The 21,250-nt window shown below is 43.9% G+C and overlaps 1 protein-coding gene across 1 annotated transcript in view; it reads left to right on the top strand.

Annotated features, from left to right (window-relative positions):
• Positions 1 to 21,250, top strand: part of GLA (galactosidase alpha) — a 128,173-nt gene that overhangs the window by 13,028 nt on the left and 93,895 nt on the right. The window lies entirely within an intron of this gene.

Raw genomic sequence — 21,250 nt, forward strand, 5'->3', positions numbered from 1 at the left:
GAAAAGAAAGAGAAGATACCGAAAAAGGATACCCATCAGCCCACTCATAAGTGGAATCTCGTCATCTGGGTATGTGTTGGTAAATGGTGTCCTCTAGGATCTGCCTTGGAATGAACCCATAGGACTGCCTAGTGATGGACCCAGAACATTACACCAACAGATGACTGTAAATGAGCGGGAGGGGATAAATGTGCAGTGCTCAAAGAAAAAGAAGAAAAGGAAAATGATCCAAGTGATTATAAAAATACCTACAGTGATGTCATAAGACACTTTATTGAGGCTGACCATCAAAGTGGTATGGTTAAAAACAGTGTGCTGATAGCATGTAAAGAATTGCTACCCACCAGTGTTGTTTAATCGGTCAACATGTTTCAGCCAACAACGGCTTTCGTCAGGACCTCTATGGTGCTACTGCAACACTTACTTATGTGATGTGAAAGGAAATCTACACCCGCTTTCCAAAATGTAAATGGTGTATCTTCTCCTGCAAAGACAAAGTACAAGAAAAAAGAAACAAACGCAGACAAAAGATGTCAACAGAACAAGTTCAAGAACTTCAAATTCCTGTTTCTGGCTATGTACACTCATAAGACACTCACCCTTATTGTGGGGAGAGAAAACCTCACCTCACCTGGCCACTGCTCAGGATAAAAGAAGGCCACGCACTGGAAACAAACAAAACAATTTTAAAATTTATACCCAGTGGTGGAAGTAAAAAAATAAGAAAAAAGAGAGAAACTGGATTCAAATCACATAAATGAGAGACACACATGGTAAAATAAACTGGCAAGATGGTTTCTTGTGACATCAGGAGAGTATTCCCCAAAACACTACTAGCTGCATTTGCTAACACAAACCTGTCCACCTATAGAGTGAAAAAGGGGGCACAGGTAGCCTGCTGCAGCTGCAGATTGAGGCGCCTACTCCTGTGATCTCAAAATAGTTCTTATAAACCTTTTAAACCAGGAAAATCCTTCTGACTGACCCACAGCTACTGACCTCTCCGTCGTTGCCTCGGAGCGAAGACTGAGCCGAGGGGGAGGCGATGATTAATGGTCAGACGCGGTGTTAAATACACACTGCGGCGGACCTGCGAGGAAACTCTCTACTCGCGTTCTATGATTGGTTGTAGGCCTCAGCCAATAGAAAATGGGCTCGCAGTCAGCCGGAAAAAAAGCATACACGGACACAAACTGGCGCCTTTACAGGCGGACCAGTAAAACGTCCCTTAATGACATACCGGGGACTACACAATGGTGTATCAATACATTTGTATATTCATTCACCTAAGTCTCAAAAAGAACCCCCACATGGCAGCTGTCCATAGCGCCACTCAAAACGCCACTGAAAGACGCTGGCGGACCTACAAGGAAGCTATCAGCTAGGACTCCGCTGCAGGCCCGCACATAGGTAGTAGCGGAGCCAATCAGCGGCGTCCTGAAGGTCGGCACACACGCGTTGTGAAGGCAGTTCAGCCTCACACGGTATCAAGCAGACGGCGTGTAGTGAAGAAAGTCGGCCTATCTGCTTGATCCAAGTGGCTTACGCACATCATGAAAAACATCATGAAAAACATCTATAATATTAACAGACACCGAGTGGGTGACACCAACCCGGTGTGTTTTGCTCATAGAGGCATTGCTATGAGGTCGCGCATTGGCTCAACCTTGACCAATCAGAGTCGTCCGTCTGTCTTTTTGCACGGATGAAGAGTAAAGGGCGGACTCCCCCCAGTGACGATGTCACAGTCACTGGCGGCCCCCATGTTAACTGAGACAAAACCCAGCAGACCCTATATTGCAGGGGAAAAAAACACACTGGTATGGGTGGGCTGTATCTCTATCAGTCCGAATAGTATACTATCAGTCAGTAATTCAGTGGACTGTACGTAGAGCTCATAATGGCATATAATCTCGACTCCTCTGAAGTCAGGAGGGCAAACTCAACACATTGGGAAACACCATGAACTCCCCGAAAAGATGGATGGGATTACCAGATGTCATAGTGGTCAGGGGGTGGGGCGTATCAAAAATGAACAAAGGGTCCCCAAGACCTCCTAGTGACCCTGTCATAGGATTAACTCAGGGCAATATATAATAAGCCTAGCCTATATGGACCAGATAAATGCACCTAGTGACCCCTAGGTCGAACAGGTATCCCCAACGCCTTTATTGAGGAAAACCCCTATATAGCGGGGGATCATATGTCCTCCTAGTTGGAAACCCTTTCAACACCAAAGTTGATCATAAAGGGGAACTCGAGAACATATAAAGAAAGGGGGGCATGTGTGGAAATCAAGCCTCTTCTAGATCCTGTAGAGACCGACATGTGTAGTAGTGCTTGGCACAACAAGGTACACAAATATGCCTTTACAACTGCATCCAAGGAATGTCGTCATTCAATCCCTCTGTATCACTATGAAGTTTGAAAACCCACTTCTGTTCTTTCCTCAGTAGGAAAAGTGAGACATCAGTAACATGACTGGGTATGTAGGGTTGTTCCAGAACCAGCCATCTGAGTTCATCAGGGCGGTGTTTCTCATCGAGAAAATGAGTGGTGAGCCGTGTTACTTGCTTTTTGCGTCTCAAACGCCACACTAACTGTAACAGCGAGAAAGTGATATACCAGATCACTTGCCCTTGTGGTCTTAGATATATCGGCATGACCGCGAGAAAAATCAAAGTGCGCGTACAGGAACATATGAGCACCATGAGACGCAAAAAGCAAGCAACACGGCTCACCACTCATTTTCTCGATGAGAAACACCGCCCTGATGAACTCAGATGGCTGGTTCTGGAACAACCCTACATACCCAGTCATGTTACTGATGTCTCACTTTTCCTACTGAGGAAAGAACAGAAGTGGGTTTTCAAACTTCATAGTGATACAGAGGGATTGAATGACGACATTCCTTGGATGCAGTTGTAAAGGCATATTTGTGTACCTTGTTGTGCCAAGCACTACTACACATGTCGGTCTCTACAGGATCTAGAAGAGGCTTGATTTCCACACATGCCCCCCTTTCTTTATATGTTCTCGAGTTCCCCTTTATGATCAACTTTGGTGTTGAAAGGGTTTCCAACTAGGAGGACATATGATCCCCCGCTATATAGGGGTTTTCCTCAATAAAGGCGTTGGGGATACCTGTTCGACCTAGGGGTCACTAGGTGCATTTATCTGGTCCATATAGGCTAGGCTTATTATATATTGCCCTGAGTTAATCCTATGACAGGGTCACTAGGAGGTCTTGGGGACCCTTTGTTCATTTTTGATACGCCCCACCCCCTGACCACTATGACATCTGGTAATCCCATCCATCTTTTCGGGGAGTTCATGGTGTTTCCCAATGTGTTGAGTTTGCCCTCCTGACTTCAGAGGAGTCGAGATTATATGCCATTATGAGCTCTACGTACAGTCCACTGAATTACTGACTGATAGTATACTATTCGGACTGATAGAGATACAGCCCACCCATACCAGTGTGTTTTTTTCCCCTGCAATATAGGGTCTGCTGGGTTTTGTCTCAGTTAACATGGGGGCCGCCAGTGACTGTGACATCGTCACTGGGGGGAGTCCGCCCTTTACTCTTCATCCGTGCAAAAAGACAGACTGACGACTCTGATTGGTCAAGGTTGAGCCAATGCGCGACCTCATAGCAATGCCTCTATGAGCAAAACACACCGGGTTGGTGTCACCCACTCGGTGTCTGTTAATATTATAGATGTTTTTCATGATGTTTTTCATGATGTGCGTAAGCCACTTGGATCAAGCAGATAGGCCGACTTTCTTCACTACACGCCGTCTGCTTGATACCGTGTGAGGCTGAACTGCCTTCACAACGCGTGTGTGCCGACCTTCAGGACGCCGCTGATTGGCTCCGCTACTACCTATGTGCGGGCCTGCAGCGGAGTCCTAGCTGATAGCTTCCTTGTAGGTCCGCCAGCGTCTTTCAGTGGCGTTTTGAGTGGCGCTATGGACAGCTGCCATGTGGGGGTTCTTTTTGAGACTTAGGTGAATGAATATACAAATGTATTGATACACCATTGTGTAGTCCCCGGTATGTCATTAAGGGACGTTTTACTGGTCCGCCTGTAAAGGCGCCCGTTTGTGTCCGTGTATGCTTTTTTCCGGCTGACTGCGAGCCCATTTTCTATTGGCTGAGGCCTACAACCAATCATAGAACGCGAGTAGAGTTTCCTCGCAGGTCCGCCGCAGTGTGTATTTAACACCGCGTCTGACCATTAATCATCGCCTCCCCCTCGGCTCAGTCTTCGCTCCGAGGCAACGACGGAGAGGTCAGTAGCTGTGGGTCAGTCAGAAGGATTTTCCTGGTTTAAAAGGTTTATAAGAACTATTTTGAGATCACAGGAGTAGGCGCCTCAATCTGCAGCTGCAGCAGGCTACCTGTGCCCCCTTTTTCACTCTATAGGTGGACAGGTTTGTGTTAGCAAATGCAGCTAGTAGTGTTTTGGGGAATACTCTCCTGATTTCACAAGAAACCATCTTGCCAGTTTATTTTACCATGTGTGTCTCTCATTTATGTGATTTGAATCCAGTTTCTCTCTTTTCTTATTTTTTTACTTCCACCACTGGGTATAAATTTTAAAATTGTTTTGTTTGTTTCCAGTGCGTGGCCTTCTTTTATCCTGAGCAGTGGCCAGGTGAGGTGAGGTTTTCTCTCCCCACAATAAGGGTGAGTGTCTTATGAGTGTACATAGCCAGAAACAGGAATTTGAAGTTCTTGAACTTGTTCTGTTGACATCTTTTGTCTGCGTTTCTGTTTCTTTTTTCTTGTACTTTGTCTTTGCAGGAGAAGATACACCATTTACATTTTGGAAAGCGGGTGTAGATTTCCTTTCACATCACATAAGTAAGTGTTGCAGTAGCACCATAGAGGTCCTGACGAAAGCCGTTGTTGGCTGAAACATGTTGACCGATTAAACAACACTGGTGGGTAGCAATTCTTTACATGCTATCAGCACACTGTTTTTAACCATACCACTTTGATGGTCAGCCTCAATAAAGTGTCTTATGACATCACTGTAGGTATTTTTATAATCACTTGGATCATTTTCCTTCTTCTTCTTTGAGCACTGCACATTTATCCCCTCCCGCTCATTTACTGTCATCTGTTGGTGTAATGTTCTGGGTCCATCACTAGGCAGTCCTATGGGTTCATTCCAAGGCAGATCCTAGAGGACACCATTTACCAACACATACCCAGATGACGAGATTCCACTTATGAGTGGGCTGATGACGAGATTCCACTTATGAGTGGGCTGATGGGTATCCTTTTTCGGTATCTTCTCTACTTTCTTTTCTTTCTTCAGATTAACTGTGTGATCTGGGTTTGAAAAAAGGACACTATTTGGTCCCATAGAGAGATTGGCTAATCACTTTTCTCTCTTTCTGTCTTCTTCAGACCTACAGTACCTTCCATGTGTTTTAGTGATTAGTTGGGGGACTAGGCACTAGTAGGTCTATAATAATTTTTCCCCTCGGACCCTCCATTAATGTTCTGTTTCTCCATTTTTAAAATTAACCATCACATGGACTCATTTTAAATGTAACCACAATACATCCTGTCTAATGGACAGTGGGGCTCCCTTTTAAATATTTAAAAGGGGTTTTATGTCCGCTGGGGTTACTTTGATAACTTGAATTTGCAGTTTAAACCTGCAAAGGCAGGTTAGTAGTGGCAGTTGACCCAGAAAGTAACCTCAGTAGTCTCTGTTAAATTTATTCTATTTTGGGAAGAGCAGTATTATAAAGGAAACCAAAGAAAGCAGAAGGTGCTAGGACTTTCAGAGGTTTAGATGATCACCCTACATGTTTCAAGAGCTTCCTACAGCGGAGTGCTTTTTTTTTTTTTTTTTTTTTTTTTTTTTTTCTTTTTGCCCAACATTGGCAGTCTGGCCAGTGTCCTTGCATAGGACTTGGTTCAGGTGACTCTTCAACCTGGGGACTTTTTGGTTCCTGCCCGCTTGCTTAGATAGACAGCTGTCTTGTTGCAGAGGCTTAAGCATTTAATGGAGTGTTCTGTTTTTAGCAAAACCATTAGCTTTGTAATCTGTTACTTACAGTTGCTTGCTTTCTATTTGCTGGTTCTGTTTTAGCCCATCCAGCATACACTGTGTTCCTCCCACAGAGCCTTTTTGTCACCTCTCTGATTGGCTCCTCCGGTTACACGGGTGCTTGCTTTTTGGGCACTCAATGTTTTCTTTCTATTTAAGCACTACATGCTAAATGAATGCAGGTTTCATCCAACTGTCTCCAGTGCAGGCTTCAGCTGGTTACTGGGAAACTCTTCTTTGCCAAAGGAAACCATCCCTGCATTCACTATTGTATATTAAAGACTTTGGTGTGATCAGTAGAGGTAGCTGTAGAAGCACGTACTTGCTGTATATAATAGTTCTTGTTCGGTTTCAGGGAAATGGTTGTAAAAGATTAAGGCAGACATGATATTTAGAGTAGTTTATATACAGAAGAGACATGCAGAAGGGCAGGAGAGGTGCATTCAAAATAGACCAGGGAGTGAAGAGAGGTTTACCTGTAAAGTGATGAATGGTGGTCTGTTATTCTGTAAGTGGTGCCTCATGTCCATGCAAAAGAGAACCCTGCCAGAGGGGTGAGGCAGTGGGTGCATGAAAACATTAAAGTGGATGTAGCTGGCCACAGAGCATAGGACAAACTCCGTATCCTTCCACATTTTGGCAATGTGGATGTTTATAGTTATAATTATAGATCGCCAATCGAAATTCGATGCTGTGCAAGCACAGGCATTCCTCTTAAAACAGTGACTGCATTTCTAATTGACCAACTAGTCTTGCATATAAGTGAAAATGCAAGTCAGAACTCGCACTTGTTTTGCCCGCCTGTCCTGACTATGTAGATCCAGAAGGCAAGACTCTGTTTGTTCTTAGGGTGCATACAACTAAGCATACTAGAATGCTCTAAAATATTGTGCGATACCCAACTGATTTAAAAATACTCCATTTCCAGTGCATACATAAAAAGATCTTGCTCTCTGCCCATTAAAAATGGATTTAGATACCTTTGGTGTTGTCAAAGGGAATTGGACATTTTCCATTGTTACTGTTTGGAGGTGCGGGGGGGGGAGATGCAATCTTGTTTTAGTAGTGTTCATAGATCAGTTTAGGGCCAAGCTACACCCTTTATTTTAAGTGGAGGAGAGTAGTGAAATGGTTTCCCTGGTTCCAAAGTTGCCTTAAGTTTGGTTGCCTTTATCTGGGATGGTTCTGAAGTTGGGATGATTGTCTGCATCCATACCAGGCGGAGTGCCCGGGACTTGAATACCAGATGTCCCCTGGTCCCTCTGGAGCTGAAGTCTGACAAATAGGTAAATTCTACATATAAGCAAAGGCTTGGTTAGGATGCAGGCTCACCAGTCTCATTCATTGAAGGTTATGTAGTGGCTCCTTGACCAATGTGTTCTCCTGTTTCTTTCTCAGTCAGCTTGAATGAACCAAATTCATGGTTCTAGGCCTGGTCTGGTATCCGTGTGGAAGTCCTTACAGTAGGTCTGCCTTCTGCAGGCCTTATTAGCTATCCACTAACTGCTCCTGGTAGACCCAACTCATCTCATTACCTGGCATCTAAGTTTATTTATTTTCTCCTTCCTATGTCATTCCTTCAAGTTTCCTTCGCAAGGTTACTTTTGGATTGAAATGGCAACCACACAGAAGCTCCACCTCTGGGCTGGTGAATTACTTTCCTAAACTTTTGTACAGGCTTCCCAGGTTTACGGGTGACTAAAACAAAGTAATGTTTTAGGCCTGCACTGCTTATCTGCCAGCATGGTCCAGATTTGCTTCAGAGGCCTCTCGGTCTCTGTCAGTAAATCTAGGGATAATATTTAAAGTTTGACACATGTGGACAACAGCCTAAATGGGGAGGACTGAAACCCCTGCCCCCCTCCACTTTAATGCATGTATAAAGCTATTCACACTCAGTGGGGCTGCTGGATGGCTGCTGGTTTTTGGCTGTTCTCCTATATTGGCCATCCTGTAACTACCCATCCTGGAATGGGACATGGAAATGTGCTGGAGAGACCTCCAAAAACCACCTGGTAGAGTTCCACGAGGTGAATGACCATGTAAATTCTAGCTGGGGTGTCCGAGCTGGACACCATCTGATCCATACAAAAGGAACAGGAGTTATTTTGGGGGTGTACTATCTTGTGGATCTCCATGACGATAAGGGACCCACTGCCCCACCTACCAACACCCCAGGATGCACAGATGTTTACTTCAAGTGGGGGCGGTGGCCTGCTTTCACTGTGCTTTAAACTCTGCGGTGGGGTATGCTTGGGCAAAGCTAGGCCAGAGCAGGCCCATCTGGCCTGTCCAGCAGCAGGAGGAGGCTAGGCTGGGCCTACTTTCTTGACTTGAACACCTGGGCCTGAACATTGAAGGTACTTTCATAGCTCAGCGAACAGCTGGTTATATCTTGGACTAGCCTGACGTCATCTAAATTTCGGTCATGGGCATATGGGACTTTATGTACTTTTATTTTTGGTAGCTCTTCATCAGACTTAAGTGACAGAGGGGCACATTGTTTTTACCTTGAAGGCAGTGAATTATAGTGCTATCATGTTTAAACAGTAGGCCAAGAATTGTATTTTTTATGACTGAGTTTTTTTTATAAGGGGTTCTCCTTTTGTAATCATCTGTAGCATGGGTAAACGGAAGACCTCCAATTTAGTCCAGGGCATTGCCATACACTATAAGAACTCCAATTAGCCTGATAATTGCGCACTTGGAGATCGATCTCCTTCCAGAGGAAGTTGTCCCTTAGTAGCACAGACTCTTACTCAGGCAGAGCCTAGGGCACATCAGAGGAAGATTCTTCTGATCCTCATAACTTTGCAGCTATCCCCAAGAAGAAAAGCACTCTGGAACCCCAAGTAGCAGGAGGGCTAACATTGAGGCGTAAGAATGATGCTTAACCTATCTCGACCTATTTTAAAAGTCAATCTAGCAATAAATGTGTGATTTCTTGAGCTCTGAACCAGGATCTATAAGATCCTGGTTCAGAGCTTCTAAATGACTTGGCAACTCTGCAGCCCTTTTCCCCACCCCTATTTTATCCCTTTCAGCAATCATTTTTTGCCTCTTGTTGAGCAGACACTGATTCTCCCATTGCCGAAGATAGTGGAGGGTCTGAACCTGCAGAGGCCCTGCCATTAAATCCGTATAGGTGACAAAGTCCATCTTTCCCAACAAATTGAAGTACTTGGGAACAAGGTGGGGGACCTTTTTGTGCTAGTGTCACACCTCTTTATTATGGTAAATCTACAGAGTAAAACCTATTCCACTGATTGACATCAATACTACACATACCTGGAACAACCGCACTTGATGAGGGAACAAAGGCCCATTGAGCCCTGAAACTCTGCACTGTCCCATGGGCCTAGTCATATGACCCACCCTGTAGCGACACATGGAAAGAACAGCAGATTGGCAACTAGCAGCTAGTTTAGGCCTGTGTGAACCCTGCTCTCCTTGCAGCCTTCTTGCTATTCTAGTATCTTGATTCGTGTAGAGTTTAGATCCAACAATCCCCCAAGAGCTATACAAAACTGCGTTCCTCAGTTGGGTACTATGGCTCCAAATCTTAGTTGCCACATTTTTATAAAAGTTCCTAAACTTGGGCAACCGAAGCATAAAGAAGGGGAGGATGTGTTAAATGAAACCATCCATTGGATCCGTCATGTGAGGGGTTGTCATTCATTTGAGAGGACACACCTGCAAAATGGCACCAACTTTGATGGCATCGAGTTAACCCTCTCTAACAGAGCTAGTTGACAATCTAGTGGCCTTTGTTTGAATTTCCTCCATGTTTAGTCCAATATCCAATTTAAATCTAGGCGGCTTGATAACGGACATCCCAACAACCTGTTATTTCATCTTCCCACTGTAGTGTAGTTCCTATATTCCCAATAGGCTCTGCGAATTGGAATAACATAAACAATAGTTTAGACGTAGGATTGAGGTCGACTAGGTCTCTACTGAATATGTTGGACTTAATTATGAATGCCAGCTAGCTCAGAGGTCACTAGAAACTTTCTTGAGTGAACAGAAAGGAGTTAACTTTCCTAAATAGACAAGAAGGGATTAGTTTCTGACAACCGCATAAACATACTCCTTATTCTGGAGAGAGCAAAGTTGTCATATCTCCAGAGTCGCGGAAACAATAGATAACTATTTCACTCAGTCAATCATGCATACTTGGTTTCACCAGAAGCGCAGAGAAATAGAGAGACCGGCAATTCTAATAAAAGTGGTTATTTATTGAACAGTCTTCTTTCTCATGCAAGAGCAGTGAGTTGCCACAATTGCAATACTTGTTATAAAGTAAAGAGCGTACAGTAAAAGGAGTATTATGAAATAATACTGTAAAAGCATGGTACAGTTTCCAAGCCATACCGTGTTTAAAATAGATAAAATATATAAAACCATGACTAAACGTACTCAACTTGTGCTTTTAAGATACGCCTACCCCGGTGTACCTAACCTAAGCCTAGTACGTGGGAAGGAGTAAGTGAGCTGCAGTTTAAGTTTAGCTAGTTTTGCCAAGAATCTGAATCCAGAATTCTCTAAGGATCTAATCCGCTCCGTACCTTGGTTATCGAATGAAGGAGGTCTTGTATCTCGTTCTCAGGACTCGATCTCCCAGCAACCCGCAAGGGTGACTGGAAACACTGGAGCTGGATTTCTCGGCAGGAGAAAAGACAGCGTCTCTCTCAGTGCGTCAATGGGAGGGTCGGCTTCCTTCGGCACTTGCCACAGCAGGGCGTCGGGCAAGTGGACCGCTCCAAACCACCGTGTGCTTGCTAGGGCAGCTGTTTGTATATTTATTGCTGGAAGGTGCCGAGTTTGATGTAAGGTTGGACATAAGACGTCACTAAGAACTTACAGTTCTTTCAGGACTCCAGGAGTTCTTGGACAAATCAAAACAAAAGCAGGGGGGAATTCCCGGGCTGCTGGAGGCTTGGTTTGTTTAAAGAACACGTTGTACTTTCTAGGAGTCTATGGGAGTAGCCTTGCCGTATTTGGACTGCATTGGCTATGAGTAAATATGGATATGATTCTTATGCCTTTATAAGGATATGATATGTTATAACCACATAAGGGCATAAATTGGGAATATCTAAATAGGGTCCTAGATACGTTCACAACACCACTTCCCTGAAGATGCTCCAACTTGGGATGTAGACTGACAATCCTTGTCCTCTGATAATCAAATTCTGATTAGTTCTGTCACTCAGACAATCCCAAGGTGCACAGGGTCGGTGCCCCTTTTATTGTCTGGAGTGCCCCTCTGACCTAGCTGCAGGTGAATTCATAGGTCTATCGATAGCCCTATACTTTTGGGACCTATATCTGCACTCCCTCATTCTACTGGTAGCTACAATTGTGGTTCTTTGGTCCCCAGCAGTTTTCTTTCAAAACTCGATTGCTCAGACCAAAGCTGTGGTATGCATAATTTTTGGGAATGTGACTGGCCTTAAAGTAAAGGCTGTAATCTCTGATTGGAACATCATTGAATTGTATGGCATCTGCTTGTTCCAGAAAATGTGCTGTATCTAATCTGTTTTCAAACCTGTGTTTAAACTTTTCAATCCCTGCGATACGTGGCCCAGCTTGGCGACTGTCCGGAGGGCTAGTAACATGGATCCGACCACATTTAGATTGTAAATTCTGAGGACTCCACATTGATTGTCCTTCGTTTAGAGGTAATAACGTGTCTGTAATATCTACGCGAGAGTGGTCAAGGTAGTCTTGAGGCCCAAAACTGTTTCACTCTTAGAGGAGCACTTGGAAAAATATCATAGCCATTCACTTTTGATAATAGCCGGGGACTTCAATACTATATTTGAGCCGCCAGATGACCATGTCAACTTTGCTATGGAGGAAGATGAGGCATGGAGCATCCCGTAATTTGATCTGCCTCCCATAAAAATAATTTTCTTTTCCAAGACGACACTGCCCAAATCTGGGCTGTCGTGCTATAATTTTTCTCCTTGGCTAGGTTCTCATGATCCACTTCGTGGTTTTAAGTGTTACACTTTACATTTCAGGAGGCAGAACCTAGCTTTAGCCTCCCTCTCCCTCCTTTTTGTTTAACTAAATTGTATCCTAATCCGCCTACATCTTTGGTTATGATTGTAAACTATGGAGAGTGACCATAGTCGCTTGTTTGGTGCAAAAAGGTTCCATAGTGAAGCACCATGGACTAATTCCCACATCGTGGTCTGCACCAGGAACACATCCCAAGAATGATATGCGGCAAATTAAATGGTCCCAGGTAGGAGAATCCCCAGGTAGGAGAGTAGAAGGAATTGTCCGAAAGCCCTCTGGGTGCAATGTATCAAGGGTTAATTGCCACTGCACAACTTTTTAAAGAAAATCTTATCCAACTTCACTGTCCCAATAACAAATCCCTACAGGCACCCCTCTAGGGCCAAAAATTGGTTCAACAAGGAGTGCTGACTATTGCGTAGACTGGGTTAAGTGATTAAAAACTAGGGAAATGTCGCAAATTTTTTTCGCCAGGAAGCTTTACAAATTGGCTCAGGCCGGGCCAAAAGGGAAAACGGATGATGGTAGATGGCAAGAACTGAAAGTGACTTGCACCTTTAAGGACTGCACTATTCTAGGCCCTGGTTACATGGGTAAGGGACCGGTGTACGCCCCTGTCCCAAAACTGCATTTCTCCTCCCACCTGGGTCGACTAGTTCTCCAACTTATACTATATAAGGCACTCCAACGGTAGTGGACGAGCAGTTCAGGGACTGGCTATGCCTTTATTTGAGCCAGCTGATATCTCTATTACCCTGGATGCAATTGCTAGTAGTAGGGCGCCTGGACCAGATAGCATACCAGCTGAAATATTTCTACAGGACAGAGTAAACTGGCTCCAGTACATTCTTATTTTGGCAAATGAATAGTCGCTATACCGGATTCCTGGAAGGGAGCCAAAGTCCTCCCGATCTTCTTATATTTTTTTTTTTTTTTTTTTTTTTTTGTGGTGGATCTCTGCCAGACAACTGTAGGCCACTGAGTTTGACTATGTCCAAAAAATCTTTGCACTTGTACTGGCCAAGATATAGGAGTGGACTATTGATAAAGGTGTTCTATCATTGTTCCAAGCTGGTTTTTGCAAGAGAAAAAGTACCATAGACCAGGTCTTCCACTTCTTGCTCTTATATTGAAGGACAGTAGCGATTGGCACGGTCAGCATGTACGCTGCCTTTCGTCTGTCTCAAACCAGCATTTGACCTAGTCGCCTGCAAGAAGGCATGGCAGGTTCTTGGCCACCTATGCATGCCACTGTACCTTTTGACTGTACTAATGCACTGTACTAATTCATATACATGAGGACCATTCTGCTCCGGTTTGATGGAGCAGTCAGGGCGAACGTACTGACCCGTTTTCCATCAAAGGTGTTTGTACGGCTGTGCTTTGGCTCCTACTTGGTTTTCTTTATTTCTTAATGACCTTGTTCACATCCTTTCTTGTTTTTTCCACTGATGGCTCACTTCAGCTGGTGCACAGTTCCTATACTGTTTGCGGATGACACCTTATTGATCTCAAACACCTAGCTGGCTGCTGCAGGTGCTGCTGTTTTGAGACCTTTTGCAGAGTGTGTGGATTGTTGATCAGTTCCACAAAGAAGTCCTTTATGTTGCTTAAAGGACCAATTTTAAGCGAATACTAACACTGGGGCATCCCTCCTGAGAGGGTAGATGTCTTTAATTACCTGGGTGTCACCTTGTCTTCAACCTGGTCATGGAAACCTTATGTGAATATAATTTCTCTTGTGCATATGCAGATATCTGGCTCTATACCACGATAGCTATTTCAGTAAACCAGTTGCTCCAGCATTAGATTTGATTGCCAAGCACTTTGTCTTAGTGCTATATGGCTGCGAACTGTTGCGTTTATCCAACATTTCTTCCCTAACCAGTTCAGAGAATGTTTATGAGAAATCTAGTTTGCCTCCCACTGAAACCCTTAATGCTTTATATGGTTCGGAATGCATTAACCATCAAGCCTTCTCCAGAAGAACAATGGGTGGAGTCTATGGTCCACACTTGAACTAGTTCAGTATGGCACGGCCCTAAAGGATATCATGGACGCTGACAGGTTTAATTAGAGTGGCTCCAGCAAATCGAAAATATGTTACTAGGAATGAGAGCGTTCTTGGAAAATCCATGCGCCAAACCTAATCCTGAATAGTTGTTTAAAATGAAGTTAAATCAATACAAATATGAAAGTGAAGTACAATGATTGTTTGCGTTGTATTTCGAATCTGCAGTATTAATTAGCAGTACTGAAATTGGTGGCCAGGTAACTTTTTTTTTTTGAGAAAAAAAAAACCTAATCCTACAGCAGAGCAATTGAAAAAGCACTACTGGTCATGGATTTTGTAGGATCAGGCTGGATTGGTCATGAGCTCCTCGCTGATGGGGAGGTTTTTAGATTTCAAGTTTTGTAGCTTCCTGCAATCATATAGGGAATCCATTATGGTGCCATTGGATAGGAAACTCTATTTCCAATTGAGGGTTGGCACGTTGCTAGTGAAACTTTACTAGGAACTGGGCTTCAAAAGAGGGCGTTTTGTGCCACATCTATAGTATTCGAGCAGAATCTGTAGCCAATGTCCAATTTGCCTGCCCAGGCTGTGTGGCACCCGCCAGAAATGGATTAAACCGCTTTGTAGGCAAATGGGAACACTAAGCAGTTGCACTGCCCTTGGAATCCTTATTTATTTTGGAATTTTATTTTGGAATTTTATAAAGCGCTTAGTTACGCTCTCCGGCGTGTCCCTGCGCTGAGATTGAGTAGGTGATCATAGACCATTCAATGCATGTTCTATTACTAAGGTTTTGGGTCCGATGAGGAATCTAAGAACTAGGATGAATGCTGCTTAGTTCAACCAGGGATATACTAGATCTTGCTAATACATTTTGGCTGGGTCCCAAAACATTGTCCACCTGAGTTCCTTTGGGAAGCTACAGTCCCCGTTAAGTATGCCCTTATTCCCTACAGCAGCACATTTTTAAACTGTACATGTACACTAATAGCATGGTTTCGTAGAACAAATCTTTAAAGCTATGTTACTCGCACTATCCATTGTTGTTGTGGAACTTAACTTGTGTTTTAGTAGGCCCCTCTGGCTGTCTCCATCGTATTGCTACATTGTTTTTCATTTTTTAATATATTATTTTATGGTCTGCCTTTAGATCTATTATGCAAAATTATGCGAGTATCAATTGTGGTGATTTGCCTGAGGCGATATAATTTCGATTGGCGTAACAATGAACTTTCATGTATGTTGAGATACCCAGGCTTTCAAACTTGCATTTGTTATTTTTTTAAAAAGCCCTCTTATAAAATTGTAATAGTTGCCATTAGGACCCAAACTGTAGGGACTGATCATACCTTTTACTTGGGAGGACATAAGGCATGTGCTTGTGTTTTGGAATCTTGCGTCTCCACAGTCTGTCTTGGCATATTTTGGATGGAGAGGTCTGTAACCACATTACTCAAAGAAGGTACACTTAAGGTGCATCCCTGGTATTGCAGCACAGATTTCATGTCTACTGACCCAAGTGTCAAATGCAGGGAGGACCCACCAGTTAACTTGCATGGTTGTCTAGTTCATTGGAGGAAACGCATGGGGCATTCCACGAAACTTAGAAGTACAAGGTGGCACAATTTTGCATAGCCACACAGAGGACCGAAGTTCCAACAGTAGGAGCACTACAGCAGTCAGTTGAATTTCTCAAGATTATTCTATAGTCCATTAGCTGAAGTTGTGTCGAATACTTGTTTGGGAATGGTGAGGCAGTAATATTTCTATTCTCTTAAAACATCAGCTCAACCATCCTATTTAATTCTAAATTTGCTGTTTTTCCTCCCCTAAATCCAATCTTGACAGCCTTGCTAGTGATGTAAAGATCCTGCATCTTCAATTATTTGTTATCCAAGCGGAGCTCTGATTAGTGACGCCCCCCCATTGGCTAGTCATTGACTAGCAGGTGTGCCAGCAATTTATATTCCAGTGCATGGACCTTCTTGACTGTACCTTTGTGACTAGACCGCCTACTGGCTCTTTGGCTGTTCCTGGTAAAGGTCTGACTTCTATTTGCATTAGGGGGATGTAGCACAAGGAATGCAGTTTTGGTGGATGCCGCAAGACCTACTGGAGGACCCAACAGTGCGTGAGGCACTGACTCTCTCTGGCTATTTTTAATCCAACTGGGGCTCCACTGGGAGCAGAGCTATGGAATGGGAGGCACTTAAAGCAGTGCTGAGGAGTACCTAATGTGGGACTTACCTGTAGGGTTCATAGACCGCTCCAGGCTGAGCCGAGTAGGGAGGAGCAGTTGCTTGCACATACTCAGCCGACGCACCCACCTAGTGTGACCTCACTGAGTGAAGGACACACAATTCGAGGGCGTACTACGCACATTTGGGACCATCTAGCAAATACTGAAACAATCCGGCAATAGCTACACGCGAAGTTGACCAAAGTTGGCGCCTTTTGACCTGGGTTTTTTTGCAAGGAATGCACTACTCTGGTCATGACGTGCCTGGGTACACCTGGTGGCGCTAGGGTTCCTTCAAAGGTGGGGATTCTGAATGTATTCTGCGCACATTTACAGCTTATGTACACAGCTGACACAAATGTTTGTCACGTACTTACTCTGCGGTTTTTTTGTTGTTGTTTTTTTTTGTTTTTTTTTAAATGGGGGTCTCTAGGAAGAATGGTCCCTACTTGAACAGGGTTGCAACCTGCCAACTAGTCAGGATAAGGGAGTTACACTGCTAAAATAACCCCTGCTCACCACCTTGGGTAGCTTGACATGAGCAGTCTGGCTTATTGCGGAGGCAGTGTGTAAAGCATTTGCACATAACCAGCAGTAATACAGTGAAAACACTCTAAAAGTACACTGCACTAGTTTTTGAAAAATAGCTAAAACGTATCTGTGTAAAACGAGACCAAAACAATGAAAATCCAAGAGTTATTTAAAATACTCATAAAGCAAAAATAGAATTTAAAAACTGTTCATTGAAGTTTAGCTCAGTCCGGGGCTATTGCTGTGCTCTGATCCCAACAGTTCTGGCTGACCGCGGCGTCGCGAACCAGCTACAGTGTCGGGAAGACACGCAAACAGTACCTTTAGAGATGCGAGGTCCGAGATGCCCTGAAGAGCCAGCATCTGTTCCAGAGGTTGGTGCAGAAGTAGTCTGGTCCTTAAGTCAAACGCGTTGCAGATTCAACTCTGTGCGGTTTAAGTCAGGAGCACTGGTATTTGGGCAGCGGTGCAAAGTGCAGTGTACGGTGCACGCAGTGGCTGAGTGACTGCGCCGGTGAGAACTGGGTTGCAGTGTTAAGTGGGGCAGTGCTTGTTGCATTGCTATAAGGTCACGATGCGGGCAGTGGCGGTGTCTGCGTCGTTGCTGAAGCGTCATCTGCTGACTAACTGGAGTCTGTCGTCAGTAGGCCAAGCCTGCAGTGGGGGACAGGTCGGTGCACCGTAACTTAAGAGCAGTGTTCCAAAACAACAGTGCAAGCAGTAGCGTCCATATCTGCGTGGAGCGTCATCTGGGATACCAGGGCGGCGGTCTGAATTGCGGTGCCCATGTGTTACGGTGCAATCGCCGGCTCGGTCAGGCGTACCCATCAGTGAGACCAGGGTTGCAGTGTGAAGTGCAGCGGTTCCTTCAGCACAGAGCCGTTAGTGGCATCGTTGACTGCATCAGGTTACCTTTTCTCCTCTGTGACAGCGGAAACGTGCAGTTCCGGAAGCCGGTACCCAGAAGATGCTGAAGTCTTTGATTTCCCTCAGACTTCCAAAAGGAGGCAAGCTCTACATAAAGCCCTTGGAGATACTTAGGATGCAGAAAGCACAGTCCAGTCCTTTCCCAAGACAGAAGCAGCAACTGCAGGCCAACCCAGCAAAGCACACAGCAAAGTGGTGGTCTTTTCTCACAGCTCTTTCAGCTCTTCTTCCTGACTGGTTCCTTAGTCCAGCAGTAATATAATGTTCTGGGGTCAGGACCCAATATTTATACCACATTTCCCTGTGAAGTTGTTACAAAGTTCCACTAGCACACATAAACCAGTTCAGCCTTGCTCCGGCCAGGTCCACCATAGGTGAAGACCGCTTTGAGAGGTAGCCAATTGATTTTGATTTTTCTATTTATATAGCGCGCGATTGCCCAAGGGCGTCTTGGCGCTGAAAAATTCCCACTAGCTCATAAAGATGTATAATTAGAGCTGTTTAGCGAAAAGCCATGTTTTAACTTCCTTTCTGAAGGATTTCAGGGATGGACTGGTTTTTATGTCTAGCGGTAGTTGGTTCCATATTCTTGCCGTCTGTACCAGAAAGCTTCTACCGCTCCAATTGGTTCTTCTGAATCTAGGTACCTTTATGAGTTTCAATTGACTGGATCTGAGAAGTCTGTTTGGCTCATAGTTGCAGATGTGTTTTTAGGAATTTTGATCCAGTTCCATTTATTGCTTTGTATGCCAAGCATAGTGATTTAAATTGTATCCTGCTTTCAATTGGGAGCCAGTGCAGACTTTTTAGTTTATGGCTTACTTTTTCATACTTTGGTATTTCAAGTATCAGCCTAGCTGCTGCGTTCTGCAGGCGTTGTAACTTAAGGAGGATTTTCTTCCTTGCTCCGGCATATAGGCCGTTTCCGTAGTCCAGTCTGGACAAGGCCAGTGCTGTCACCACTGTTTTGCGTAAGTCATACGGTATGTAAGGTAAGATCTTTTTAATCATTTTTAAGATGTACCAGAGTGATGAAGCTAGTTTACTTGCTTGAGCGTCAAAAGAAAGGTTAGTGTCTAACATTATTCCTAAGTTTTTCACCTTTTCTGACGATTCTGGGCATCTTCCCATGTCTGTAGGCCACCGTAGAGGGGACCATATGTTTGTGTCTCCTCCTAGTATCAAGACTTCACTCTTATCGCCGTTTAATTTTAAGCAATTCATTTTCATCCATTGGCTGATTTTTGTCATACAGCATTGGAATTTTTCTGCTGTGTCTTGTACCTCCTTGCTTATTGACACCACAATTTGGGTGTCGTCGGCGTAGGATATAGGGGTGAAGCCGTTGTTCCTTATTATTTGAGCAGGTGGAGCTACATATAGATTAAAAAGAGTGGGGCTCATTGATGAGCCCTGCGGGACTCCGCATGGTAGGCTGAACAGATTGGATTTCGCTTCTCCTGATTCAACTGAGAAGGTTCTGTTCTCTAGGTAAGAGGCTATAAGAGCGCAGGCTGACTCATGTATGTTTGTTGTTTTTAGCCGCTTTATGAGGATTTCGTGGCTGACCGTATCGAAGGCCGCTGATAAGTCGAGTAGTATCAGCGCGGCCTTCGATCCATTATCTTCCTGAGTTCCTCCACTGCTGTGATCAGGGCTGTCTCCGTCCCGTGTTCTGCCCGGAAACCAAACTGAGAGTAGTCCAGCCAATCTCCGTCCATCAGATGTTGAGATAGCTGTTTATTTAACAGCTTCTCCAGAATTTTAGCAGCAAAAGGGATCCTGGCTATGGGTCTATAGTTGTTGGGATTTTCGCAGTCTAGATTGGTTTTTTTTAACAGTGGCCTGATGGATATCATTTTCCAGTCATCTGGGAAGATATTGGTATTAATAATTTTGGAGAATAATTTTTCCAGAACTACGCTTAGTCCTATGGGACAGACCTGCATGATTCTGGGTGGACAGGGGTCCATTGGGCTACCTGAATTGGTAGTGAGAATTTCTTTTTGGATCTGCTCAGCTGTAGGGGGTGTGAATCTAAAAACTGATGTTTGGTCTTGTTGGGTTACTGGATTTATTGAGTGTGATATATCCTTTTCCATAGTTTCGTTGTTCTGATTTTTGAGGGAGTCATATACTGATGATACTTTATTAACGAAGAAGTCCCCATATATATTGCAGAAGTTTGATGACAATGCTTCTGGGTTATTATTTTCGAACTTGGAAAGTTTTTTGACAGTGTCAAAGTGTTTTGCTGGAGTTTTTTGACTCGTTAATCTTATTGGTGAAGTATTTACTTTTTTCTTCTATTAGTTTTTTATAACTGTTTAATGTAGCTTTATATTCTTGTCTGAGGTGGGCGTCGTAATTAGTTCTCCATTTTTTCTCTGCTCTTCTACACGTTTGTTTTTGTGTTTTTAGAGCTTCTGAGAACCAAGGTTGTGATGGGGTTTTTCTTTTCAAGGTTGCCTTTTTTTGAGGGACAGTCAGATTGACTGCCTTGTCTATCCACTCATTAAATTGTTTACAAGCTATGTTACTATTGTCGTTAAAAGTGGGATAAGATGTTTGGAGTTTTTCTATGAATGCCTGGTTGTCAATTTTAGACCAGTCACGATAGGTTACTTGCTTAATGATTTCCACTGGTCTTCCAGTATCCTTTACTTCTAGCGTGAATCTTACTAGTTTGTGATCTGTCCATGGAATAGGGAGGGTGTCTATTTTATTTATGTTCTGGCACGATGTGAAGATACCGTCTAGTGTATGTCCAGCATTGTGCGTTTCTAAATTGACTTTCTGTTTCAGATCGAAGATTGCCATTGCATCAATAAATGCCGCTATCTTGGAGTCTGATTTTTTTTCTCTAGGTGCAGATTAAAATCACCTAGGATAGTGTAGTCGGAACATGTCACACTAGCTTCAAGAAAAGGGCTTAGCAGGTCGATTAAGGGGGTTTTAGCACTGGGTGGTCTGTATATTAGTATTCCATTAAAAGTGTAATTATTTGTGATCTTTATTTGGAAGGTTAATATTTCAGTCTGAGGTGTTACCTTTTGTCTGAGGTTTTAATCTTAAGATCTTCTTTTGCTATGATCGCTAAACCTCCTCCTCGTTTTAATTTTCTGTCGACTCTAGAAAAAGAGTATCCATCCGGAATAGCTAAGGCTAGGTCAGCATCTGATGCCTCGTCTGCCCATGTTTCGGTGACGAATAGTATATCAATTTTTTCTCCATCTATTAATTCAGATGTCTGTGTGTTATGTTTGACCATTGATCTTGTGTTGATCAGGCCGATTTTCAGGGTATGGTTTCTGTATTTCGGTATCCCGGTGTTATCCACATTTTTAGCGGGAAGAAAGTCAAATGTAAGTGGGCATGACAGACATTTCTTACCTTCTTTGTGTGGCTCTATCTGGGAGCATGTGAAGGTGG

The sequence above is a fragment of the Lissotriton helveticus genome, chromosome 4_1 (assembly GCF_964261635.1).
Source record: "Lissotriton helveticus chromosome 4_1, aLisHel1.1, whole genome shotgun sequence".
Lineage (NCBI taxonomy): Eukaryota > Metazoa > Chordata > Amphibia > Caudata > Salamandridae > Lissotriton > Lissotriton helveticus.